The sequence below is a fragment of the Colobus angolensis genome, unplaced genomic scaffold (assembly GCF_000951035.1).
Source record: "Colobus angolensis palliatus isolate OR3802 unplaced genomic scaffold, Cang.pa_1.0 Scaffold86, whole genome shotgun sequence".
Classification (NCBI taxonomy): domain Eukaryota; kingdom Metazoa; phylum Chordata; class Mammalia; order Primates; family Cercopithecidae; genus Colobus; species Colobus angolensis.
Genome location: NW_012122487.1, coordinates 2,231,229 through 2,249,978, shown reverse-complemented (window position 1 = coordinate 2,249,978; position 18,750 = coordinate 2,231,229).

Below are 18,750 nucleotides of genomic sequence, written 5' to 3'. Positions count from 1 at the left end.
GGGAGGGCTTGCGGGCGGGGCGGAGCGCGCGGGGAGGCCGAGCGAGCGAGCCAGGGGGAGCTCGAAAGAGCCAATCACCTGCCACCTCCCGAAACCCCGGCGGCCCGCAGCGCCGCACTGGAAAGCCTTGCTTAAAGTAACAGGTTCCTGCTGCGGGGGTGGCAGGGAGGGGGCGCGGGAGTGGGGAGAGCGGCCAGCTGGGGAGCCATCCCAGCCCCTGTGTAAACTCTGCTCGCCCTACAATAAAAAACGGATTAAAACTGCTGGAATGTAGCCACTGTTTAGAGCCCCCAGCAGCCGGAGAAGGGGTGTTAAATCAAGTCCTTAGCTAGCACGCACGGGGAGGAGGGAGTGGGCTTTCTTTTACTTTCCACCACGTATTTCTATGGTTTTGTGCTGAAAAGACAAGAACTCACACCCAAACAAACTTATTTAAAGAGAGAGAGAGAAATGCTATTCTGCAAAAAACGAGCATGAAAATAGCAATCACTGAGGCTGTTCTAACCCGCAACGATCCCCTGGCCCCCTGCCCCATGCACTCACAGGCACCCGCCCACCACCCTCACTCCCCGCCCTCCTGCCACCGCCACTGAAAATTTGAAAATGAAATGAACAAGGGAAAAACAAGGATGCTATTTCCTTGCAAGGGAACGCCTTCCTCGTTGGTAATCCCCGGCTGTGAAGCTTCATAAAGCGGTGCCCAGGTGAAGGCAAGACACCTGGGGGTGCCGGGTACAGACCCTCGGGGACCAGGCTTGGAGTTGTTTTCTTCGGAAGGCTTCCCCTCCTGACAGCCTACTGAGTTGCATCAGAACGCGGAGGATTTTCCTCTGAGGACGCGCGGGACAACTGGGAGTCTTAAAATAACAGATAAAGTTAATACTGACTGTAATGTGCGTAAATTGGATTATAATCTTTAGGCGTATTGGTGACAGCCAGCGTAATCCATCTCTGGGTATTAATCCGGTTAGACTCCCGAGTGACAACCAGTCGCAGGAGTGTTCCCAGAGTCGCGCCTCTGCAAATGTTCTCACTCGCGTTGTATTTGGTCTCAGTGGCGGGAGACAGAACAGCGCGGCCACGCGTGGGGCGCGGAGAGGAGTATCAACTACTGGCTTCCTTTAGAAACGCAGACAACCTTTAAAAAGGAAACGGATAAGATCTAGACGTTTGATTTGAAAGTGAAAGATGGGTGTGACTTTGGTTCGTTAAACAAAGATCCTTGCATCTTCCTAGACCTTAGACCTCTTTTGCCGTCTCTTTTCTTTACTCCCCCTTTTCCCTCGCCTTCCAACTTCTTGCTGAACCTTGATTTTTCCTTCTCGTCCCCGTCTCCTTGCCTTTCCTCTTTGTCCCTCTTCCTCTTTCTGACTCAACTTTCTTGCTTTCCTCTTTTCCCTTTTCTTCCCTCTTCCACAAAAGCAAGTTGTCTCGGCCCTTGAATTGAGAAGAGCAGAATAGCGGGGAGGAGGTTACCTAGGGCGTCCTGGGTCCTCGCTGTTAATTTTCAGTTCTCCCAGCAGCTCTCAAAAAGATCCTGGGAATCAGGTCGGACCACTTGGAACCAACCTTAGTTTCCAAACCAGCAACCTTCCAACTCAACTTTTGATTCCCTAAAACTGATATTCTGCTGCCCATCAGCTATAATCAAGAAACTTCTTTGGGTTGAGATCCCCAGTTCTTCCCAGCCTTGTACAGGATTTAGCATAGAATGGAACAAACGACTGAAGGGAGAAACATTTTAATCTAAATCCAAGGGCTTAGATTTATCAACAGACACACATATACCTAAATGCATATCATCCTGTAGGTATATGTGTCGCTGTGTCTGTATGTGTGTACAAGGACTAAATTTATATTCACAGAGACAAGCTGTGTGGGTAGTATCTACGTGAAGGGGGTCCTATTTGCTGTGCATTGTTAAACTTTTGATAAAATAATCAAATTGGAGAGCAATCCCTTGTAATAATAATACTGGAAACTAAAGTTTTTCTGGATGTGCCATTAGTAAAGCCATTTCTTATTAAGAAGTAAAAATTAACAGCGAGTGTAGCTCAGGACACAGGCAAGAAACAACAATCCCATTCTCCGTTTGAGTTGATTTCAGGGTTTAACTTCTTCCGACGCCAGCCACCGGAATCTCTTGGGATTGTCTCCAAAACTTGTACTCGCACAACAGATAGAGGTCTCTTTTTTGAATTATGTGTTTGCTGAATTCAGATTTATTCCAGCAATCACTAATAAGCCATAGAGTCTGAAAGGGTGTTTTCCCAGTACCCCTCCTTTCTCAGAGAATGTGCTAACAACCCAATGTACAGTTATTCCCAATCTACAAATATTGGACATTTAGATTCCGTCAGTAGATGGCGCACGGAGCTCTTCCACGGACGTCCTTACGTGACCCTTTTACAACAAAAAGACCAGTTAGGGGGAGAAAAGAAAGAAAAGAAAACACAAGCCTGAATACTCTCCATTCAACTTTGGACAAAGGAATTTATGCAAGTCTTTCAATTTATTAATTACAACCTATTTTAATAAGCTTGCCATTAAAAACAATTAAAATAGATTAATTTCCTGTGCAGCATTATCTGGAGATCTTCACACTTTCACGTGAGGTAAAACTGTGGAAAATAACCTTTTGTGTACTTGGCAATGTAATTACAGAAAATGTATTGTAAATAAATTTTAAGGCAAACTTCAGTGCTAAATACAGAAATAGTAATATAATAACTGAAATGGAAGTGATGAGGGATAAAATCATCTACTTATCCAAAGAACAATTATCTTAACAAAATTCATACCGTAGTATATAGCACAGTATGAAGCACCATGGGGTTAGTTTGAAGATCAGAAAAGTAATTAACATATCAAATAAAAATCGTGATGAAGAATAAAAGAGAACAGTGTCTGTGACAGATCACTACCACCACTACCATTATCATTGCCCTACCACCATCATTTTGGCTCCAGCCTTTTTATTTGCAATTGTTTTGTTTAGTCTGGAAGCTAAAGCCAGTTTCCATGTTTCTGGCAGAACAAAGAGAGGGCCTTGAAAGTGTAATTAGAGTGTTAAGGAGCATCCTAAAATAAACTTATCTATTTGTTGTGATAGATTATTGATGCACACATTCAAATCAATAAAAATTTACCATTTATTTCCCATCATTGCTGTATAGATTTGGGAAGAAAAGAGGAAGAAGAAGCATGGGGAAAAACTAGAAAATGTGCCAGACACTACACAGACATTTTGCAAAAATCAGACTCAAAATAATTAAGGATTCTTCCTCCATAATGGTGCACCTTTTTCTGTATTTATTCACCCAAATCATTCCATGTCTCAGGCAGAGAGTTAGGCCCTAAGACTATAAGAATGACAGGGTTCCTGATATCAGAGTTTGTAAACCAGGGGAGAAGTTTCACCAAAAACATTTGTTTTTACTTTTTAAATTTCATAACACCTAAATTTGGGATAAGATGTGTGTCATATATAAGCGAGGAACATAGAAACCTGACATGAACAGCCCAGGGACAGGAAAAACAGTGGAATGAGATTAGAAGCCAGGAGTCATTGTCCTTAATTCCACCTTTTAATACCTAAAAGGTGGGGAGGGGCAGATATCTTTCTTGCAATGGCAGCCAATTCCTAATTTCCTTTTTCTTGATCTGAAGTATTTTGTATGTTCACTTTTTTACAGCTCTTTTAGGGAGAAAAAAAAATCCCGCAATGAAAGAAAGCTAAGTCTTTTCAAGATCATGAGCAATTCTCAGTTGAAATCGCCTCCCCATTTCTTATGGAAATTTTTGGTTCAAACTGTTACATGTATAACATTGTATTTAATTCATGATTGCAGGATAGTGTGTTGGGAACACTAGAATGGTAAGAATCATTACTACTTTGAAAAAAAAAAATTGCTTTGATAGCCATTTGAGCACCTAGTCCAGGACTATTTCCAGAGATAAGAAATACACAGAGCTTTTTTAACCACCAGAGCCTCTTATTATTCCCTGAGAGTAATTTAAGCAATGCACTTATATATGCAGAAGATGAGACTGCCTCCACAGTAATAATTTATTAATTTAGTGGGCTGTATCCCTAATTTAATAAATAGCACCTCAAGGCCTGAAAATTAATCAAGAATGTCATGTAAAACCAGCAATATGAAGCAAAATAAGTATTGGGGGACAGCTGATACAATGTGATTGAAAGTGTTGCCCTAATATATACAGGAGGCTTAGTGGAATAGTTATAGGTAAAATACATATTAAGTTGAAAATGCTTGCTGTAAAACAATATCTAAAAAAGTAGACCAAATGACGATATCTTTATGTATCTCTGGCATCTCTTCAAACGCTACTGTGCAACGTTCATCCTCTCTTTATGTAATGATTTGATCTCTTTTATTTTTAATGGAAATTCTGTTTGTTTCTATATATGAGTTCACCTCTACCACTCACATATAATGAATCAGGGCTTAAAATAATCACTTTATCTTAAAATAATAAAATATATTTTGTCTTACATGGTAAAAATGGAAAAATAACATATCAGGCCTATGAACTAATTTGGACAGCTCAAATTTCAACAAAAACTGCCAAAAACTTAGGAAAAAGAAGTGACTCCTGGCCTGGCACAGTGGCTCACACCTGTAATCCCAGCACTTTGGGAGGCCAAGACGGGCAGATCATGAGGTCAAGATATTGAGACCATCCTGGCCAACATGGTGAAAACTTGTCTCTACTAAAAATACAAAAATTAGCTGGAAGTAGTGGCATACGCCTATAGTCCTAGCTACTCTAGAGGCTGAGGCAGGAGAATCACTTGAACCCGGGAGGCAGAAATTGCAGTGAGCTGAGATTGCACCACTGCACTCCAGCTTGGTGACAGAGTGAGACTCTGTCTCAAAAAAAAAAAAAAAAAAAGACTCCTTTCCATCTACTAAATGGTGTGACAGTAGCTTGAAAATAATACTAAGCCTCTAAGAAGCCAGTGATTTACTACCTTCTGGTAGGATCAAGTATCCTGGTTGGGTTAAGCTATTTACAGTCAGCCTTGAATAATCCGTGAGTGTATTACCTACTTTGTAGATAACCCACAATGACGCAATTTATGTGTGTGTGTGTGGGGGGGGTTAAATGTAAATTTATGTTATAGGCAGGTTTTTTTTAAACTATACAAAATGTGTATCACTGCATCTACTTGTTACTTTCCATTCATAGTTTTTCTCACAGAAAAGTTTATATATTATTTCATCCTTTCTGTTTTGGAGCTCTTTCTAAATTTTATTAAGAAAAACTTTCTAAATTTTATTAAGCAATTTTTCATCCCAGATATAGGGTGCTTCAACAAAAAACTCTCGATCTAGGAAGCAATACCAATCGATGGGAAAGAAGGAATGTTCATTTACAGTTTGCTAAATCAAAAGAACTCTTAAAGGCTATTCCTAATTATAGGTCTATTACATATGCCCTATGAAACCAAATAAGGGAAAGTTAGTGAAGAACTGTCTTCTGTACTACATTGATAACAGTTTAGGAGAAATTTCATATAGTAACAAGGAGATAAAAATAACTTTTGAATAGCTAAATTACTTTATTTCTGTACAATCAAACCCTTAATATTTCTTATTTCAATCTTTTTTCTTATGTTTCATGACTTTAGCATTTTAGTTTGATGATTAGTTTAATGTGTTCAGTTAACTTTTATTGACTTTCTATTGAAGGTCAGCTACTTTTCTTGGTCCTTTCAAATCAGGGTAAGTTTAGGATGCCTCTAACTCTCATTTATTTCAAGGCATTTCATAATTATTGAATTAAAGTCGACAGGTTGCCACAACAAATGAAAGATGTTATTAAGTGCATAACAATAAGCCCTGGTTATTCACTTGTATCCTTATTTAAGAAAAAAAAATATTTTGCCATGACATTGTAGTAACCTCTACTTTTAAAAAATCGCTGAAATTATTTACTAAGATTAAAACAAGTATTGAGAGCACTTCCAAATTAAAATTTTACTTTTAAGGGATCCAACTGGTCAAATTTGGGACAATTTGAACTTCAGAAAGAATCTATGATTCCATAATGGTACTTTAAAAAACTAACAAGAAGGTTGAAAACAAAACTTCTCCTTACGGAAAAATGCTAGCTAATATACATAAAAGGAACAATAGGATTAGAAAAGTCATAATTTTGCAGACTCCATAACAGTAATGGATTTAGTCAAGGCTCATCAGTATATGCTGAAAGTATTAAGTGAAAGATTTTGGGGAATACATTATTCACAAAGTCTGGTGTTACAGATTACATATTAATTGTATATATCAATATTAATTTAGTGTTGTAGTATCACAGATTACATATTAATTTCAAAGGGAGAAAGAGACCTTTACAGTGGAAAAATCTCATGGACACCAATTAACCAAGTCATTAAACTTACCATCATTGCCAGTGGGAAGAGCTGACATCATGTGCCTCTTGATGTGATGCAATAAAAAGCATACAGCATCACCACCTAGGTATTTTTCTTGCCAAAAATGTTTAACATGAATCTAATCAAGAGGAAGTAATCAGACAAATCCAGATTATGTAGAACATTTTACAAGATAACTGGCTGAACTCTTCAAATATCAGTATCATAAGGGCCAAAAAAAAACCCAAAAGATGAGGATAGGTCCAAATGAAAGTTGACTAAAACATGACAACTAAATACAATGTTTAATACTTACTGGGATTCTGGATCCAATAACATATATATATATATATATATATATATATATAAACACAAAATAGCCTAAAGGATATTCTTGGAACAATTTGAGAAGTCTGAATCTATACTGTGTATTAGAAGATATTACCAAAGTTAAATTTATTGTGCTAGTAGTATTGTGATTAGTTAGGCGACTCTCCTAGTTTTTGGAAAATAAGTGTCGAAGTACTTAGGGTCGTGTCATGTCTACAACTTACACTCAAGTAGGTGAGTCAAAACAATAAAGATACAGATTAAGATAAAAGAGAGGTAAAGCAAATGAATTGAAATGATCGTTGTACTGCCTTTTCAATAAATTTGCCTTTTTTTTTTTTTTAAAGATAGGATTTTGCTCTGTTCCCCAGCTGGAGTACAGTGGCACATTCATAGCTCACTGCAGTCCTCCAACTCCTGGACTTAATGTGATCTACCTACCACCTCAGCCTCCAGAGTAGCTGGGATTACAGGCACCAGACACCATGCCCTGCTTTTTTTTTTTTTTTTTTTTAATTTTTTTATAGAGAGGAGGTCTTGTTATGTTGCCAGGGCTAATCCCAAACTCCTGGCCTCAAACAATCCTCCTGTCTCAGCCTCCCAAAGCGATGGGAGTACAGGCATGAGCCATCACGCCTAGTCTCTTTTTTTCAAAATATAAATCGTAGGGGAAAAATTGACTCCTAAGATTCAGAACTAATTTAGGAAGTCACAGTTCTATATATGTTATTTGATGATTTTTTCTTAAAAATATATGCTTAATAAGGACAAAAGTGGGACAAATGAGAAGAGAAAATATTACAATCTAACTGATTTTATTTTTAAGTAAAAGAGGTTATAGTTTTTTTCTTTTTTCTTCCTTTCTTTTCTTTCTTGTCAGTTTAAAACTTTACCTATTTTATGTTTTCTCCTTTCTGCCTATCACCAAGTTTTTTTTGAATAATAATAATGTGATGGCTTTTAGTTGAGTGACATGTTTGAGGTCAGCATATTTGGTGATCTCAGCTTTTCTCTGGGAATGAAGGACTCCAAAGGGAGCAAGAAACTAGACATAGGTTTGGCATGCCCTGCTGAATTAGTGACAATATTTTCACGGAATGTTCTTTCAAAAGTAGATGCTGTGTATGAAAGGTTTTCCTCATGAGATTACAGCAATTTAAAGGTCATTCAATTCTACAGACTGCTTAATTGTGCCCCATTAAGCATTTCTCAAAAAGAAGTGTGTGTTTTAATAGCATTCAAGGACTGCCAATATCAGCATTGTCTAACTTAGAAAGATTATTTTTTTCATGGCTTTTATCACTGACCCGTTGTATAATGCACTGACTTTCCTTTTTTATTGCTCAAGGGCAGCTGGATGAGTAGCCTTGGCTCATTTAGAAACCATCTAATGCTTTTGTTCTCAGTTAATATTTTCTTTAAAGGTCACCTACCTCTGACACCTGTCAGGTTAGTACTTCTCAAAATCGAGAATAGGACCTTTTCTTGATCAAATACAGCCAATGCAATGTCTAAAGATTGGCCAGCAGTTTTGAACAAATAGCAGATTAACAGATTGCTCTTTGAGCTGTCATTTTATACCCAGGATCTTTATGAAGATTTTTTTGCCAACCAGGTACCAGAGAGTAATGTGGAAAGAGTAGACAAAATAACAGGGTAGAGAGCTCTATGTTTCCTTTGCAAACTTGAGAGAGAATGCTCAAAGGCGCCACTCACTCCTTAAAATATCTGTGAGGGGTACAGAAGGTCATTGAGTGAAAATGTGAATTTAAAAAATCAGGTCCCAAATAAAGAACAAATAAACAAAATAAATCCAAACCACTTTAAGATAAAAACTTTCAAACTAGACCATAAAGCAAAATTTATGGGAATTATAAATATGATGACAGTGTTCTGGAAAAATTCTTTTTACTCTAAAGGCAAAGCATTCAGAGACTGGTTTTGATTTTTATTCAGCAATCGCAATGTGGAAGCTGTAATTGTATATAACAGTCCATGTAGTTTCTCAATTCATTAGTTGTTATACTGTGGTTCTTACCCAAGTTGTGGTACTCTGTAAAGAAAAGGCACCAGAAGTGTCTTTTAGAGATGTCAGACCTCCTAACCTTTCCTTCAATCAAGGCCTTTAATTCTCTTATACAACCCTATATTTAAAACTATGTACTGGTCTCGCTGTATCCCAGACATTTTGATTAGAGAGCTAACGCAATGGTCTGACTTCAAGCCAAAACTAAAGTTGAACCGTAAGGCAGTGATCATATGCACATGGCAGGAAAAAGATATAAACACAGTTTCTAGGTCATAATGCAAAATATTCCAAGTCATTTTGTCTTCCTTGACTCAGCAACTTGGTACAAATTTTTAGCGAGACACTCAAGGCTTTGATTTTTATTTTATTTTGGAGAGAATGGGAAGAAGTTGTAATTATTCTAATTAAAACGGCAATAACCATATTAGTGGATGAAATAGTGTATTGATTCTATTGATATAACATATTCAACAAATACAAAACAGAAAAGAATAACTAGTTTCCCTAACATTATAGATTTATTTCACAAATATTATTGTATAACTATTATGTATAAAGCACAAAAAATTAAATTCTGCAACTTGAAATAGAATTCAACAGAAAGTTAATTTGGATGGAGCCATATTGGCTAAAGGAAAGAGATAAACATAAGAAAAAGCTGGGCACAGTGGCTCATGCCTAGAGTTCCAAGAGTTCCAGCTACTCAGGAGACTGAGGCAGGAGGATCCCTTGAACCCAGGAGTTCAAGGCCAGCCTGAGCAACATGGTAAGACTCCATCTCTAGAAAAATAAAAAGTAGGCCAGGCGTGGTGGCTCACGCCTATAATCCCAGCACTTTGGGAGGCCGAGACAGGTGGATCACGAGGTCGGGAGATCGAGATCATCCTGGCTAACACGGTGAAACCCCGTCTCGACTAAAAATACATTTTAAAAAATGAGCCGGGCGTGGTGGCGGGTGCCTGTAGTCCCAGTTATGTGGGAGGCTGAGGCAGGAGAATGGTGTGAACCCAGAAAGCGGAGCTTGCAGTGAGTGGAGATCGCGCCACTGCACTCCAGCCTGGGCAACAGAGCAAGACTCCATCTCAAAAAAAGAAAAAGAAAAAGTAAAAAGTAAAAAGGCACAAGTAAGAAAGGCCTCAAAGTATGCAGAGAAATAAGAAAATCTGTTAAAAGACAATGTTGAAAAACTTGCAGGTATTTAGTTTTTGAGTTTTTCAAGATGATCTGTTTCCTAGCATAAGTCTACTCATTAAATAACAAGAAACAATATGAATAAAATAATAAGGCATAGTTTGAATTCAATAACAATTTAGAAATGGAGAAGCAAGGGCATTTGTCATTACACAGGATTCTGTCATTACTAATGAATTTTGTCAAGGTTGAGGTCCACCAATCCTCATTTTTCCAGTTGGGATAAATCAGAACACTCCTGATTCTGGTTTTCCTACAGCAGGAGTCTTTAGCTTCATTCTTTTCCCCTCCACTCCAGTATTTTATCATATTGGTTGTTTTGAAAAGCTGCTTTGTGTTACATGGGTAGAAATTCTGAAAAATTAGATCTGAAGGTAATTGCTGAGGCTTTATGATTTAATTTTACATATTTGGAGGCAAGAGTTCATTGAACTCATATGCAGATAAATGAAAAATGCTACCAAATGGCATTAAATCAATCTTAGCATTTTTTTTCCTTTAAAAATATTGACCTAAATATAAATTGGCTAAACTTATCCTTAATGTCAAAGATAAAATGATTGAACTCTCTGGTATAAGCAAGCCCACTTGGCAAAACTGGGGAGCAGAAGTAATTCTGAGCCAAGCACATGTCTCAAAAAGGAAGTTCTTTGACAGGAGAGGTTGTCTCCAACTGGCAGAGTTCAGGGATAGCAGACTTGCCCAAAATAACCATTTCGAGCCATCTTACTCTATTGTAGAAATAGAAAAAGAAAAACATTTCAAAATAATTTTTCATTAAGCCAATAGTAGAAAATGTATTTAACTTAAAAATAAAGATGACCCCAAAGTAGCTATTAAGTCAAAGGTAAAAACAACAATATTTTTAGAACCCCCAAATCAGTTTTCATGTTTGTTTGCTTTTTCTTTCAGTGAATACATGTAGTTTTCTAAGTACTCATTCTCCCTCAGATAATAAAACTAAAAGCCTGGCCTTTTTGAGTCATGACAGTTCTTATCTACTAGTCACTTAAAAGCCGTTTTCAGAAAAGAATGTGCTTTGCAAAGAATAAAACCATAATAAATGGAGGAAATATACAAGAAGGGGGAGGGAGAGAATTAGTTATAGACTATGATTGTTTACTAAGTAAAAAAATCTCGGCCGGGCACGGTGGCTCAAGCCTGTAATCCCAGCACTTTGGGAGGCCAAGGTGGGAGGATCACGAGGTCAGGAGGTCGAGACCATCCTGGCTAACAGGGTGAAACGCCATCTCTACTAAAAATACAAAAAATTAGCCGGGCGTGGTGGCGGGCCCCTGTAGTCCCAGCTACTCGGGAGGCTAAGGCAGGAGAATGGCGTGAACCCGGGAGGTGGAGCTTGTAATGAGCTGAGACCGCGCCACTGCACTCCAGCCTGGGTGACAGAGCGAGACTCCATCTCAAAAAAAAAAAAACCTCTACATGAAACAAAATCATCCTTGAGAACATGAAGTAGTAATTGCAAAATTATGTCATACTGAAATTATTTAAAATTATTCTGGCAAGATACATAAAAATGTAAAACACCAGTCACCTTTATCTGCAAGGTTTAAAAGAAATGTGTTCAGGAATAAAATTCCATGGCTAAGCCAGAGGATATGAGGTGGTGGCTGGAGAACTGAATTGAACCTATATCCTATTTTTGTTTGACCCGAACAAAATTTTGGTCTTATTTATTTGTTTAAGATAGTAGACAATATGTCAAGTTTGGAAAATATTACATAAAAAATCCAATTCCCTGCTTCTCCTGGGGACAAAGTAAATCAGAAATCTGGCCACCCAGGGCTCACCCATCCAGAAGACTCAGCTGAAGCGGAGTTCAGGCTACCCACCTTAGACTAGGTACTCCTCCTCTAGTTGTCCACCGTTCTGATTTCCCCAATTTACTCATTTACTCAAGCAGCCCAGCTCTTGAGGCCCTTTCTGTGGTAGTGAAGATAATCTCATCCTTAGGGTCCTGTTGTTGACATAGAACGGATGTGGGTAACGTATGGTGGGCAAACTGTGGCCAGGAAGTCAAATCAGACTCTAAGTCTGTTTAAGAAAAACTTTTACATCTTTAAATAGTTAAATACAACTTTTAAAAGGATATTTCATGACAAATGAAAACTATTTTCAAATTTGTATTTCAGTGTCTATAAATAAAGCTTTATTGAAACATAACAAAGGTCATTAGTTTTTGTATATCTATGGCTGCTTTTGTGCTACAAGGATAGAATAGAGTGGTTGCGACAGAGACCACATGGCCCACAAAGCCTAAAATGCTTATCCTTGTTAAAGAAAAAAAAATTCAATGACACTTATTAAAGCACAGTAAGGAAGACTTTACTCAGCACCATTAAGACAGGTACAGAGGCCACTACAACAAGGTCTGGCAGTGGAGGGGGAAATTGGGTTCAACTCCAAATACATGGGCAAGTGAGAATTCATAGTCAAGGAGCAGGGTGTGGTTCAGTGGATGGAAATTACTAAGAGGAAACATCAGGTATAAAAGTGAGTCTGGCTAAACTGACCTAACAGGATTTTTGCTGAAGGCAGGCCAGGGTGACCAGGCATCACCTGGAGGATGGTGGAGGATGAGGAACCTAGTCAGATATTGAAGATGGTCAGATTCCAAGGGTAGGGGATTCTTCCTAAAACTGAGTTTAGTTAGGAAGTGCACAGACGGGTCTAGGAGAAGGTCCAGCAGCCTGACTAAAGTTTGGCCAAGCAAAACATCTTGGTCACTATCTGGCCTTTATGGGAAAAGTTTGCTGACCCAATCTAGAACAGTATTGTTGAATGGAAATATAATGTGAGGCACATATATAATTTTAGATGTTCCAGTAGCCATATTTTTTAAAAGCAACATGATAAAATTAGTTTTAACAATGTATTTTGTTTAACCCAATATAACCAAAATATCATTTCAATATGAAATTAATTTAAAAATTATTATTGCTATCTTTTACATTCCTTTTCATTCTGCCTTTGAAATTCAGTGTGTATACACTTGCAGTTGTGAAAGTTATCAGTACCAAAATGGAGTCACTAATATAAAACTCTAACACAATGGAGCTGGGATGCCGTGAAGGACAGGTCCTCACACATGTATGCCTATGATGGGAACTACTCAAAACTGCAGTAACCTAATTGCACAGGGACACTTGCCTAACAGTGGCTATTTCCACCAATAAGCTAACAACTCCAGCAATGAGACCCTGTAATCAATGGCCTTTGTTTCAAAATGACTTATATGGACATTTATTTTGCCTTTAAAAGCTTCCCCTTTGCCTCAATTCTCTTGGATGCACCTATGATTTTCATAGCACACACATCCCTCATTGCAATCCCTTGCTACTCCTAAATGAACTCTTTGGAGAGTTGGTCTCTCACTGATTTTAGGTTGCCACAGTATGTCTCCAATAGGATTAGCCACCTTTGAAGGGCTCAATAGCTAAGATGGTGCTGGCATGTTGGAAGGACATCACAGATTTAGAATTTAATATTAGAAGGCAACAATTTAGCAAAGAAATTAAGTCAATTATTATTTCTTACACAATAAATAGCTCAGAGGTATAGAAAAAAGAATAGGAACAAAGTCCCAAAGACTTCTAGGCTTAAGGGTGAAAGAGGTTTGGGATGGGGAAAATGGAAGTGGGCTATAACAGATAATTCTGCCTAGCTGAATAGAGTAGCCAATGGGAAAAGGAGGGAGGATTTTTAAGAAGTATTAGGGGTCTGTGAGTCCTTTTCGTGAGGTTCAAGAAAAATCTAAAGGTCTTGATATTTAAAAATATTTATGTTCACATGATGTTCATTTCTTGTCAAGAAAACTGCTCTGGATTTGAGCCAAAAGGGATTCAAAAACTTAAAAAAAAAAAAAAAGCTTCAAACTATTAACAAATATTTTAAAGTAGGAGACTTTTAGTCAAAAGGTTGTAGGTTGGGGGATAAATCTGTGATCCAAACCTGTTTCTCATTTCCACAGAACATGGCCTGAATACTTCTTGACTTCTCTAGGACTGCCCATACCCCTGCTTTGGAGGAGAGATGGCTAATCTGATAGGTGAGGGTCAGATACTCACTGAGTCTCTCATTTCTGGTGAAAGGTTCCAGTAATGAATAGCCACTGGCCCAAGCTCTCTTTTCCCCCCATACTGTCAGGTGCAACACAGGCTCTCCTTTTGCACACCCTATCTGGTGGCAACAGACATATAATTCCAATACAATACAATAATTGTTAAACAGGGTTTTGATCAAGGTAGAGTAAGAGCAGAAAGGAAAGAGGGGTAGGAGTTTGGAGGAACTTGTTCACAATTGGACATCCTTCTTTACTATCCACATCACTTTTTACTTATGCTGTTTTGTAGTTCAACATTACTATGGCGAAGTTATTTTGAGTATGTATTGTTTTATGTGAAAATTAGATGGTAAAAACCCAAACAGTATTTGCATATGTGTACATATAAATGTGTGGATAAATAAGATTTCATTTTTGTAAACCCCTAAGATGATGGCAAAAATTAAAAACATTGCTTGGACACTGCGATTATGCCCAGAAAAAAGTCATATCTTCCATAAGTTTTTGATTTAACACACACTTATATATGTCAGACACTGTTGTAAGCACTTTACAAATATTAACTCTTACTCCAACAATACCTCCATAGTGCTGGAATACTTTTACCTCCATTTAGATCTGAGCTAGTAAGTAGCAAAGTTCTGGGGTGACCACTGTTCTCGTTTTAGTACTGACAAGTCCTGCATCCTTGTAAAACTCCTCAGTCCCAGCACAACCAGAATGGTTGGTCATCCTAAAATTCAAACCCCGGCAATCTAATTCCATACTCCAGGCTATTAACATGTTTTCTCTTTTATAACAATGCAGGGATAACTCTAATAAATATAGAAACACCATGTGTAGAAATGGACCAAACAAAAGCAACCCTGAAATCTGGGCCTGCTACAAGATGCTCTACTTATAGACGCTACAAGTAGAAATTCACCTTCAACTCACCTAGTATCCCAGTAAACACTCTGGAATTTACTAGGGTTGATTTGCATCAATTGCTTGCAGCTGGAGAGCTGCAAGGCAATTGCAGAATCTTCAGAAAGGCAGAGGGAGGAGCAGGGGGATTGGAAATTCTCTGATAAAATGGCATAGAAGATGTTTCACTCTTCCTAAGTGGGACCCAGTGGGGAACTTGAAAAGTCTGTAAATCCAACTGGGAGTACTTTATGTTGTTTTCTGCTTTGTCTGACTGTTTCTGTACGTTTATATATTCATGGCTATTAAATAAACTTTCCGCTGTCTGCGTCTTTTGACCTTTTCCCTTCAATCACAGTTACAGCCTTGTTGTGACAACGCCACACTAAGTAAGAAGCCTCTTCAAGGCAGGGAGCCCAGAGGACAGAGAAAATGGCTGGGTTTTCCCATGGGCAGATGCGAAAAATGCCCTAAAACTTCCTTCACCTGGTGAAGGGTGCAAGTAAAAGATAGGAAATATATCAGCAGGGCCTTTGAGTCTAAACTTATGCAATCACCTCTCAAATCACTCACTTTTCTCTTCCACCTTGGCATTCCAGGAGGAGCATCACTACTCTCCACCTGTCTTCTCCTTCTTTGGCCAATACTAGGTACAAAAAGAGCCAACAACAGAGTAGGATGCTTCTCCCCCCACTTCATATCTCCCTTCTATAAAAAGACATAGAGAGAGGAAGAAACAATAAATGCTATTTAAATAAATGATTGTGCTTGGTTCCTTCCACCTAGATTTTCTGTAGAACTACTTGCTGTGAGAAAGTAGAAAAAAAAAAAAAAGTCTAATTGAGATTTGCATATGCAAACACAAGACAAGGAAAATGCACCCAATCTGAGATGGGAGCTTACAGAAAGAATCACTGAGGCATTGACACTTGAGATGATACTGGAAGGTAAGAGTTTGTCACAAGGATGAGGAGAGGGAAGTTGAAACTGGGAGCAAACACTTAACAGATATTCTTCCCTCAGCCTGGAAAGACACTAGGAAGGGTGGAGGTGGAGGGGTACTGAGAAAAGAGAAGGTATGGCAAGCTCAGTAGCTATAATTATTCTAAGGTCTGACCGAAGGAAAGTGTTGGGAGATGAGGAGTCTCCTCAGAAAGGGTCTTCTGTTCATGCTTAAAAGCTTAAGAGTTTTCTTTGCCTGACAAGAAACCACTGAAAAAATTTGAGCAGAGTTATGATATAATCAGATCACAGTATGATAATATTTGTCACAGTCCTCAGGAATGTGCCATGCAAAGCCATGGTTAAACGGCAAACTAGTTATTAAATGGACCAGAAAAAGAAAAACAAAACATTGAAGAACTCTTTGAAAGGGAATGTGAAACCAATGAAAACGATGAAAATATTTAAATATATGAAACAACATAAGTCAAAAAATGTTAAGGCTGGGTGCAGTGGCTCACATCTATAATCTCAGCAGTTTGGGAGGCCGAGGTGGAAAGACTGCTTGAGGCCAGAAATTAGAGACCACCCTGGGAAACACAGAAACCCCATCTCTACAAGGAATTTTTTTTTTTTAATTAGCTGGGCATGGTAGTGTGCACCTGTAGTCCCAGCTACTTGGGAGGCTGAAGTGGGAGGATTGCTTGTGGGAAGTGGAGGCTGAAGTGGGAGGAGTCCAGGAGTTTGAGGTTACAGTGGGCTATGATAGTGCCACTGCACTCCAGCCTGGGTGACTGAATGAGACCTTGTCTCTAAAACTAAAAAAATTAAAAAGAGAAAATGAAGATTTTAAACTACGTAAGCTAACAATGTACCTAAGGATGAAGAAGAGATAGTTCACTGAATGAACAAATTGTTTACCTCAATATTGATCCAGTAAGGATCAGGGAGCATGCGTTTTCCAAACTGTCTCCAACAATAGCAAATAATGGTCAATGGTTGGATATTCTAAACCGATACAAAGTAATGTATAGAAAAATCATAAGGACTGACTTTTGGCCTCTGATTGCCTCACTGAATAGTACTTTATTTTGTTTTTTATTTTAAAAAGAATGAGATTTGTTTTAATCCTTAGCTTATGTATTTATTAGGCTTTTTGTAGGTTACTGACTATTTTTTAGAGACAATCTTACTCTATCCCCCAGGCTGGAATGCAGTGGTGTGATCATGGCTCACTGCAGCCTTGAACTCCTGGGCTCAAGTGATCCTCTCACCTCAGCCTCCCAAATAGCTGCCACTACAGGTGCATGCCACCACACTCAGCTAATTTTTTAAAAAGATTTTTGTAGAGATAGGGTCTTACTATGTTGCCCAGCCTAATAGGTATTTATTTAGTGATTTAGTGGTAGGGTCCCACTATGTCACCCAGGCTGAAGTACAGTAGCATAATCATGACTCACTGAAGCCTCAACCTCCTGGGCTCAAGTGATCCTCCCACCTCAGCCTCCTGAGTAGCTGGGACCACAAGCATGCACCACCACACCTGATGAATTTTTGTATTTTTTGTAAAGACAGGGTTTTGCCATGTTGCCCAGGCTGGTCCCAAACTCCTGAGCTCAAATGATCTACCTGTCTCAGACTCCCAAAGTGCTGGGATTATAGGTGTGAGCAACAGCTCCCAGCTCCAGGCTGGCAGGTTATTGACTTAAAATTCCAACTTTTACATTCTTTCCTAATGTTACATCACAGTTTATTTTCTAAAACTGATATTCTATATATGGTTTTATTTAGTTTAATACCTGTTCATTGAGAAATATTTCTTGAATGCCTATTTTTTTTTCCTTAGGCCCTAAGGAACCAATAATTAACAAAGGTAGACAAATCTGGCTGCTGCCTTTATGGAGTTTACAGTCTAGTGGAAAGCAAACAATTATAATGTTATATGTGTAAAGAACATGACAGAAACTCAGCTTGCCTACCCAACATTTATTCGCCACATCTTCCCTGTGAAGAGAATCCCAGCTTAGTTAGGGGTAAGCAATGTGCCCAATTGTAGAAGATTGTATTTCCCCAAAATGGCCACAGTCATACTTTGTTTTTGGTTTTTTGTTTTTGAGATGGGGTTTCAGTCTTGTTGCTCAGGCTGGGGTGCAGTGGCACGATCTCAGCTCACTGCAACCTCTGCTTCCCAGGTTCAAGCTATTCTCCCGCCTCAGCCTCCTGAAGTAGTTGGGATTACAGGCGTTTGCCAGTGCACCTGGCTAATTTTTGTATTTTTTAGTAGAGATGGGGTTTCACCATGTTGGCCAGGCTGGTCTCAAATTCCTGACCTCAAATGATCCACCTGCCTCGGCCTCCCAAAGTGCTGGGATTATACGCGTGAGCCACTGTGCCCAGCCCACAGCAATATTTTGATCCACTTGCTCTTCCATACCTTGCCACCCCCAGATCAAGTTGTAAAATCTACTTCTCTTCCCCTTTAATCAGGCAGACCTTTGTATTTTCCACAATGAATAGAATACAGCACAAGTGATAATGTGTGACTTCCAGGTCATAAAAGGCAACATGGTTTCTACCTGGGTCTCTCTTGGGACCCTCACCCTTGGGACTCAGCTATCATGGTGTGGGAATCCAAGAACCCACATGAAAAGCTCATGTGTAGATGGTCTAACCACAGTTCCAACTGTGTGAGTCTTCTTGGCCAGCAGCCAGCAACAATTGCCTCTAGGCTGATGCCAAGTGAAGCAGAGACAAGCTGTCTCTGCTGAGCTTTGCCCAAATGGCCTATTTGTGAGAAAAACACATTTTCATTCTAAGTCATTAAGTTTTGAGTTGGTTTGTTTCACAGTAATAGATACCTGGAAG